A 10,069-nucleotide genomic window follows, 5' to 3' on the forward strand; every position below is an offset into this window, starting at 1 on the left:
TATTCATCTGCTAGTTGCAAGTTTGTACCCTTTAACACATCTCCCCAGTTCACCCACCTCCCCCAGTCCCTGGTAACCACCATTCTATTCTGTGTCTACAAATTCTTCTTTTTTAGATTCCATTGTAAGTGATATCATGCAATATTTGTCTTTCTCTGTCTAGCTTATCTCACTTAGCGTAATGCCCTCAAAAGTCCATCCATGTTGTGGTAAATGGCAGGATTTTCTTCTTTCTCGTGGCTGAGTAATATTCCGTTGGGATATTTATATATATATATATATATATATATATATATATAAAACAACTTCTATAACCATATATATATATATATATGTAAGGGAATATTTTATATATATATAAAAATATATTTTATATATATATAGAACTTATTTAGCCATTCATCCATTGACACTTAGGTTGTTTCCATATCTTGGCTATTGTGAATAATGCTACAATAAACATGGAAGTGCACATGTCTTTTCAACATCCTGTTTTCATTTCCTTCGAGTATATATCCAGAACTGAGATTCCTGGATCACACGTTAGTTGTATTTCTAAATTTTTGAGGAACCTCCACACTGTTTTCCATAGCAGCTCAACCAATTTACATTCCCACCAGCAATGCACAAGTGTTCCCTTTCTCCACATCCTTGCAAACACTTGTTATCTCTTGTCTTTTTGATGACAGCCATCCTAACAGGTGTGAGGTGATATCTTATTGTGGTTTTGATTTGCATTTCCCTAAAGATTAGGGACGTTGAGCATCTTTTCATGTACCTGTTGCCTATTTGGATATCTTCTTTGGAAAAATGTCTATTCAGTTCCTCTGCCCATCTTTAATCAGTTTATTTGTTGTTAGTATTAAGTTCTATGAGTTCTTTATATATTGTCGATATTAACCCCTTATCCAATACGTGGTTTGCAAATATTTTTTTCCCATTCCATAGTTTGCCTTTTCATTTTGTTGATTGTTTCTTTCTCTGTGCAAAAGATTTTTAGTTTGACATAGTTCCACTTGTCGATTTTTTTTCTTTTGTTGCTTGAGCTTTTGGTGTCATATCACATCCAAAAAATCATTGCCAAGACCAATGTCAAAGAGTTTCTTCTCTATGTTTTTTTCCAGGACTTTTATGGTATGAGGCCTTATGTTTAAGGCTTTAATTCATTTCAAGTTAATTTTTGTGAGTGATATAAGGGTCCAATTTCATTCTTCTGCCTGTGGTTATCCATGTTTCCCAACACCATTTACTGAAGAAAATATCCTTTCCTTTTTGTCAGGATTGCTTTGACTATTCAGGGTCTATTGTGGTTCCATACAAATTTTAGAATTGTTTTTGCTATTGCTGTGAAAAATGTTACTGGATTTTTGATAGGTATTGCATTGAATCCATAGATGGCTTAGAATAGCATGGATACTTTAACAATATTAATTTTATCCATGAACATGAAATAGCTTTCCATTTGTGTCTTCTTCAATTTCTTTCATCAAAGTCTTGTAGTTTTCATTGTACAGATCTTTCACTTCCTTGCTTAAACTTATTCCTAATTATTTTATTGTTTTTGATACTGTGGTGGCTGGGATAGTTTTACTTCTTTTTCAGTTATTTCATTGTTAGTGTATGAAAACACAACTGATTCCTTTTTTTTTTCGATACGCAGGCCTCTCACTGTTGTGGCCTCTCCCGTTGTGGAGCACAGGCTCTGGACGCGCAGGCCCAGCGGCCATGGCTCACGGGCCCAGCCACTCCACAGCATGTGAGATCTTCCCGGACCAGGGCACAAACCCGTGTCCCCTGCATCGGCAGGCGGACTCTCAACCACTGCGCCACCAGGGAAGCCCACAACTGATTTCTGTATGTTGATGTTTTTTATTTTATATTGGAGCACAGTTGATTAACAATGTTGTGTTAGTTTCAGGTGTACAGCAAAGTGATTCAGTTATACATATATCTATGCTTTTTCAAATTCTTTGTTATTACAGAATATTGAGCATATATGTCGATTTTTATCCTGCAACTTTACTGAATTCATTGATTAGTTCCAGCAGTTTTTTTGGTTGAGTCTTTAGAATTTTCTACATAAGACCATATCATTTGCAAATAATGACAATTTTATTTCTTCCTTCCCCAGTTGGATACCTTTTATTTCTATACCTTGCCTAATTACTCTAGCTAGGACTTCCAGTACTATTTTAAATCGGAGCGGTGAGAGTGGGCACCCTGATCTTGTATCTGATCTTAGAGGAAAAGCTTTCAGTCCTTCACCATTGAGTACGATGTTAGCTGTGGGTTGTCAGTATGGCCTTCATTATGTGGAGGTATGTTCCTTCTACACCCAATTTGTTGATGGTTTCTCTCATGAAAGGGTATTGTATTTTGTCAAGTGCATTTTCTGCGTCTATTGAGATGATCATATGATTTTTGTCTTTCATGCTATTAATGTGGTATATAACATTTATTGATTTGCATTATGTTGACCCATTCTTGCATCCCGGGGATAAATCCCATTTGGTTATGGTGTATGATCCTTTTAACGTGTTGTTGGATTCAGTTTGCTAATATTTTGTTGAGAATTCTTGCATTTATCAGGGATATTGTTCTATAGTTTCCTTTTCTTGTAGTGTCCTTATCTGGCTTTGGTATCAGGGTAATGCTGGCTTCATGAAATAAAGAAAGTTGAAAATGTCCCCTTCTCTTCAATTTTTTGGGAGAATTTGAGAATAATTGGTGTTAATTCTTCTTTAAATATTTGGTAGAATTCACCAGTGAAGTCATCTGGCTTTTCTGTGTTCAAAGGTTTTTGATTACTGATTCAATCTCACTCATTATTGGTCTGTTAAGATTTTTTATTTCTTCCAGATTCAGTCTTTTTTTTTTCTTTTCCATAATGGTTTATTACAGGATATTAAATATAGCTCCCTTTGCTATACAAGTAGGACCTTGTTGTTTATCCATTCTAATATATAATACTTTACCTCTGCTAATCCCAAACTCCCAATACATTCCTCCCCCACCCCCCTCCCCCTTGACAACCACAGGTCTGTTTTCTATGTCTGTGAGTGTATTCCATATTCAGTTTTGGTAGGCTGTATGCTTCTAAGAATTTATCCATTTCTTCTAGCTTATCCAATTTGTTGGTCTATAATTGCTTATGGTAATCTCTTACAATACTATGTATTTCTGTAATATCATTTGTAATGTCTCCTCTTTAGTTTCTGATTGTATTTGAGTCTTTTCTCTTTTTTCTTAGTCTAGCTAAAAGTTTATCTTTTTGAAAAACCAGCTCTTAGTTTCATTGATCTCTTCTATTGTTTTTCTGGTCTATGTTTCATTTATTTCTGCTCTGATCTTTGTTATTTCCTTCCTTCTGCTAACTTTGGTCTTCATTCTTTTTTCTTTAATTCTTTGAGGTGTAAAGTCAGGTTGCTTATTTGAGATTTTTCTATTTTCTTAATATATGCATTTATTGCTGTAAACTTGCCTTTCAGAGCTGCTTTTGCAGCATCCCAAATGTTTTGGTGTGCTATGTTTCCATTTTCATTTGTTTTGAGATATTTTTTGGTTTCCCTTTTATGTTTGTTCTTCGACCCACTCATTGTTCAGGAGTATGTTGTTTAGTTTCCACATGCTTGTAAATTTTCCAACTTTCCTCTTATTGTTGATTTCAAGTTATACCATTGTGGTTGGAAAATATACTTGGTATTATTTCAGTCTTTTAAAATTTACTAAGATTTGCTTTGTGGCCTATCATATGGTCTATCCTGGAGAATATTCTGTGTGCACTTGAGAAGAATGAGTGTTCTGCCGCTGATGCATGGAATGCTCTATAAATGTCTGTTAGATCCATTTAATGTAGGGTTCAAATCCAATATTTCCTTGTTGATTTTCTGTCTGGATGATCTATCCATTGCTGAAAGTGGGGTATTCAAGTCCCCTACTGTTATTGTATTGCTGTCTATTTCTCTTTCCAGATCTATTACTATTTGCTGAATATATTTAGGTGCTCTATGTTGAGTGTATATGTATTTACAATTATTATATCTTCTTGAAAAATTGACCCCTTAAAAATATGAAATACTTTGTGAATTTGCATGTCATCTTTGCTCAGGGCCATGCTAACCTCTGTATTGTTTAAATTTTAGTATATGTGATGCTGAAGCAACAACAACTCATGGTATTATGAACATTTAAAATTGTTGTTGTTTTAAGTTACTAAGGGTTTTTTTTAATTTATTTCTTTAAGTTGAAGTGTAGCTGATTTACAATATTGTGTTAGTTTCAGTTGTACAGCAAAGTGATTCAGTTATATATATATATTTCATATTATTTTCCATTATAGATTATTATAAGATATTGAATATAGTTCCCTGTGTTATATAGTAAATGCTTGTTGCTTATCCATTTTATGTACAGGAGTTAACAGATAATTACACACTCCTAATTCATCCCTCCCCCTGCTCCCTTCTCCTTTTGGTAACATAGTTTATTTCCTATGTCTGTGAGTCTGTTTCTGTTTTGTATATAGATTCATCTGTGTTATTTTTTAGATTCCACATATAAGTGATATTACATAATATTTGTTTTTCTCTGTCTGACTTGCTTCACTTAGTGTGATATTCTCTAGGTTGCTGCAGATGGCAATATTTCAAACGTTTTTGTGGCTGAGTAATATTCCATTTATATATATATATAATATTCCATTATATATAATATAATATATATTATATATAATGGAATATTATGTATATAATTATATATACACACACACACATACACACACACACACACACACACACACACACCCCTTCTTCTTAAACATGTCTGTCGTTGGGCACTTGGGTTGTTTCTATGTCTTGGCTATTGTAAATAGTGCTGCTATGAATATTGGAGTGCATGTATCTTTTCAAATTAGAGTTTTCAAGTGGTTTTTATTATAGATAATTGATAAATCCTTAATCTGATTGAAGAATCTAGAAAAAGATGTTGAGGGTGCATAGCCCAACTCCTTCCTCTCATTCTCCTTTTGGGAGGAAGCAGCCCACTGAGAATCCATGTTCTCTTTCTGCCATCCAGACCATAAATTGTACAGGGTGGATATGCACTGATGGATACTTTTTCCAAATGCTAGAGGACCAGAAGTTAATGTCAATACTTGGCTGAAATCAAGGTCAAAACCAAGTATTGTCGTAAGAGAAAGAACTAGAAATCAATAATAAATCTGAAAAATAATTTAAAAAATAGAATTATTATAATAATTTTAGTAGTCACAAATTAAAAGTTGATTAGTGAAATTAAAATGTGTTTTAAATATTTTTTCTAACAATGTATTCCATTCCCTTTCTCTTCACATTCTTTATTATGTCAAAATAGAAAGTAATTTATCCAGACTTTGGACTTTTTCCTTCTCGTGAAAGCTTAAGGTGGCAAAATGATAATTTAATTCATCCTCACAAGATGTGAAAAATTCTCAGATAGGACTTTTTATTGAAGACACATAGCGTCTTTGTACGGGATTTGGCCTTGACATTTTCTGTTACTCATTTCTATATGAATTAAGTTTTCCTGACTATCAGAAGGATATTTTGTTCTAACAACTCCTGTTGTTTCTGTGTGGTATTGAGTATATATATTTTTAATTTTAAAATGATTTTTCTGAGTTTTTCTTCCTCTATTCATCTGCCCCACTTTTATCTGGGCCTTCTCTTTCCTTCATCTCTTTTGTTCCTTTCTGCTCAATTTTGATTCATCTCTGACCATCTTGCCTGGGTGTAGGGCCCTATGGAAGGTGAGGAGGGCGTGCTGCTAAGCCCGTCAGCCCGGCTTCCTGCAGGCCTTTTGCCTCTCCTGCTAAGCCAGGGGCAAACCCCTCTCATTCCTGCTGCTGCTCTCACTGTCCCACCTCCTCCTGAGGATCTGGTAGCCATCTTGGTGTCTCCTATTATCAGGTTGTCAGTCGTCTCCTGGCTTCCCTCTGCTTTCTCCTGAACAGTTGCTGATTATGTGCTGATCTTGTGACTCTTGCTGGTTCGCACTTTGGGGTTCATGGAGTACCTTGTCACCTAGTTTTGTTGTAAATGTTGTACACTGGTTTGTTTTTTGTTTTAATTTCACTGTTTTCTCTATACTGGGATTTGGGAAGATCCAAAAGCTTGCCATTCCCACCGTTCTCATCTTCCCAGAATTTGATAATAAGAATTTTAACACAAGTTCAATCTTCATTACTTGCCCATAATTTGAAAGGGACTATCCAGATAGTTATTCAGATCATTGATAAATCCAAATGACATCCCTTGTTCAAAACTCTTGTTTGTGTTACTGTCACTGTTAAGCTGATCATCTATGATGGTCCCCTATGATTATGATATCACCCAACCTCTGATCACCCACAAGTTTCAGGATGTGAGAAATGCTGTGAAAGTAGGCATCTGTATGGCTCTTTCGGCAAAATACCAGGGCCAAGGTCAAACCTGGGCCCATCTTGATTACATGAGTGATGTATGTGTGATCTGGCTGCCCTGCTGCTGGATGGGTGAATTGAATTCTGGGCTTCAGTGTTAGGAAGCTCACCTGCATTCAGAAACTGTGTCCTCCAGCCCAGCCCTTACTAATTAAACAAAAGTTTTAAGTTTTACCTCCAAATGCCATCCAACTCCTTTATACTTCAGAACTTGGACAGGGAGAATTTTTCTCTTTATTGTTTAAAAAATAAACTAGGAGTAAAATATTGGAGAGCACCTTAACACATGAAGATTGAGGCATCTGGCAGGGCCAGGGAGGGTAACTTTGTTATGGTGACTCTTACTAAGTGTTATGGGTTGAATTTTGTCCCCTCAAGTAAGATATGTTAAAGCTCTAACCGTCCAAGCCTCAAAATGTGACCTTATTTGGAAATAGGATTCTTGCAGATGTACTTATTTAAGATGAAGTCATACTGGAATTGGGTGGGGACCTACTCCAATGTAACTGGTGTCCTTATGAGAATATGGCCACAAAGACAGAGGGAGAACACCATGTGATGATGAAGGCAGAGACTGGGTTATGCAGCTGCAACCTCAAAGACCACCGACAAATCACCAGAAGTTAGGAAGAAGCAGGGAAGGATTGCCTTACAGGTTTCAGAGGGGGTGCAGGCCTGCCAACACCTTGATTTCAGACCTCTAGCCTCCAGAACTGTGAGGCAATACATTTCTGTTGTTTTAAGCCCCCCAGGTGACTAATACACTAAGTAAAGGCTTTGGGAGCTTCTTATCTTTGTGGTTTGCAGCCTGTTTTGAGCAATGGAACTGGGTTTTGCAGTCACAAGACAACAGTGTAAAGAATCTCACTGACTCTATGGTGAACACAGAACTCAACACCCAAGAATTTGAAAGCAGCTAATGTCAATTAACATCTCTCTGTAGAAAATCTTTTTCCTTTAATTGAATCTTTGCTTGAGCCACACCAAGAAAAAGCTCCAGTTAGGCAGCTCAATGTTAAATTACAACAGTCTGTTACTTGTGTCAGAGAATACACTAAGTGATGTGATGCAAATGAGATTGAGGAAAATGTTGCAGAGTATAAACTTTAAAAAATCTCCTGCCAACCAAGAAAAATTCTCCACAAAAGTAGAGGAGAAAGAAAACAGTTTTGTTACTGAATAAGCATTAATCCAGAATGTGATGTGCATCACAGGCAATCCACTGAGAGACTGCAAAAACAGAAAGAAATCTCACCCTTTTACATAGCCAGGCAGATAACTACCCATTCCATACATGTGCTCAAGGTAAACGGTAACTAGCCCTCAAAAAAGAGGACTTGACGGCACCATTCATTACAGAGTTCATCTTTTATTTTTTTACATCTTTATTAGAGCATAATTGCTTTACATGTTGTGTTACTTTCTGCTGTTTAACAAAGCGAATCAGCTATACATATACATGTACATATATCCTCATATCTCCTCCCTCTTGCATCTCCCTCCCACCCTCCCTATCACACCCCTCTAGGTGGTCACAAAGCACCGAGCCGATCTCCCTGTGCTATGCAGCTGCTTCCCACTAGCTATCTATTTTACATTCAGTAGTGTATATACATGCCAATGCCACTCTCTCACTTCGTCCTAGCTTACCCTTCCCCCTCCCCGTGTCCTCAAGTCCATCCTCTACATCTGTGTCTTACAGTTCGTCTTAAACGTATCTGGTAATTGAGGTGACCCTCTGCATTATCTAATTGGCTTTATCTAAAGGAAGAACAAAGTTCTTATTATCTTTATGAAAAGAGATCACTTTGTAATTTAGAGCAAGGTGCCCGCTCAAGTTAGGCTCCTACTTTCCCACAGAAACTGGGAGATAAGTGTTCTGTTTTTCTTGATGATTACATTTCAAAGAGATGGCTTCCCAGTGTTTGAGGAAGCATTCTGCTTTCAAGTGAATTATTGCAATTGCTAAATGCAAATGAAATAACATTAATTCTCCTTTTCACGCTTCTGGTTCCTGCTAGAATTCCTTGGTAAATCAGTTTGCCAGTCCTGGTTCTCAGACTCTTCCAGTAGATTGCCTTGGACACTGATTCTTAGCAATTGAGAAAATACTGAGAAAAGTAATTAACTTACACCGACCTTTCCACACCTTTATTTTGTGAAGTGCTCCATGAAATAAAGAGTTTCATGGTTGTGGCAGAGACTATTCATGGTCCCCTCCTCTTCTTCCATACAAATATAATTTTTAACCAGGTATGTGGCTGTATAGAATAAAGCCTACATTTTTAGTTCTCTTTTTTAGGTAGACGTGGTCATGGAATTAAGTTCTGATCAATAGGATGTAATCTAACGTCACTTTGTAACCTCTAGGGAAGTGTCCTTGAAGGGAAAGGGGCTTCTCTTCTCTTTTTCATTTCCTCCTTCCTGCTAGATGAAATATGGGTGTATAAGTTGGAGCTGGAGCAGCCATATGGGACCATGAGGTGGTCTTAACAATGGAAACCTGAGTCATGACACCCTAAAGAGCTGAAGCAGCTCTGGACTATCTATGTCTGGAATTTTACTTAAGAAAGAAATAAACTTTTATCTAGTTTAAGACACTAAGACACTGATATTTTATATTTTTTTCTATCACTCTTAGTTGAACTTAATCTTAACTGATACCATAGTCAAATATATCTGGGAAATTCTGCATGTCTTATCTCCTGCACTACTAGGAAATACTGGCATATAAAGGCTTTTCAAAGACCTGAAGCAAAATAATATTTTGAATTTTGTTTAATTCTCTATTCCTCAGTGTTTTCTTTTTTTTATTAACACTTTGCATAGAGAGTTGATTTTCAACTTATTATTACACGGTGGAGGCCCCTGATATAAATATAGTAGACCTTAATAACAATACAACTTTGCTAGCTTTGGTGCCACTTGAACAACTAAGATCTCCATATCCCGCAGCTGTATTCTGATGAATATGTAACTCCATACTTTGTTCAGGGTGGTCTTTCAGATCCACATTATGCCACCTGAACTCTAGGAGCAAAGAGGGATGGGGGGTCGGCTAATGCTTCCGTAGGCTGAGTTAAGTCATTGCTTAAGTGATTAAGTCATCGATAGACATTATGTATGTATTTACTGAATTCTGCTAACTCTGATGTCAAGAGCTTATATTGGGCTTCTATTCATGCATTTCTATAAAAAGTGGTCTCACTGTCTAGGGTCTGTTTTTGGGTCACGAGGAATCACTGGAGGACTTTAGCATGAGCTACGGCTGTAAGTCAATCTCGTAACATGTCATCTAAGAGATACTCAAATTACGGTGTTGAGACTTAACCTCAGTTCTTCAATATATATATAGCTTTAAATGTAGCTTTAGCCAGACCAACAATGTATTTTATTTGTGGAATTTTAACATCTGGTGTTACTGAGAAGAGTGTCTTTAATGGCTCCACAAGCTCATCAATATAACTGTTAAAGTAATGTGAAGGCTCCTCGAGGGCCATGACTGATTTTTCTTTTCAGCCTCTTCAGTGACAAGCATGAGGCACATATAGAAATGCAGTTATTGCTAAGTGGGAATTAGGGAAAGTGCCTGGGCTACCTTAACAAGCACAA

At 36.6% G+C, this 10,069-nt stretch overlaps 1 non-coding gene across 1 annotated transcript; it reads right to left on the reverse strand.

Annotated features, from left to right (window-relative positions):
- Window positions 1–4,063: 4,063 nt before the first annotated feature.
- On the reverse strand, window positions 4,064–4,166 carry LOC114903328. Its single transcript, XR_003795713.1, has one exon. It is a non-coding gene; the product is annotated as a U6 spliceosomal RNA (small nuclear RNA).
- Between the last annotated feature and the right edge of the window lie 5,903 nt (window positions 4,167–10,069).

This window comes from Monodon monoceros, unplaced genomic scaffold (genome assembly GCF_005190385.1).
Source record: "Monodon monoceros isolate NGI ecotype Baffin Bay Population unplaced genomic scaffold, NGI_Narwhal_1 Super_Scaffold_20, whole genome shotgun sequence".
Classification (NCBI taxonomy): domain Eukaryota; kingdom Metazoa; phylum Chordata; class Mammalia; order Artiodactyla; family Monodontidae; genus Monodon; species Monodon monoceros.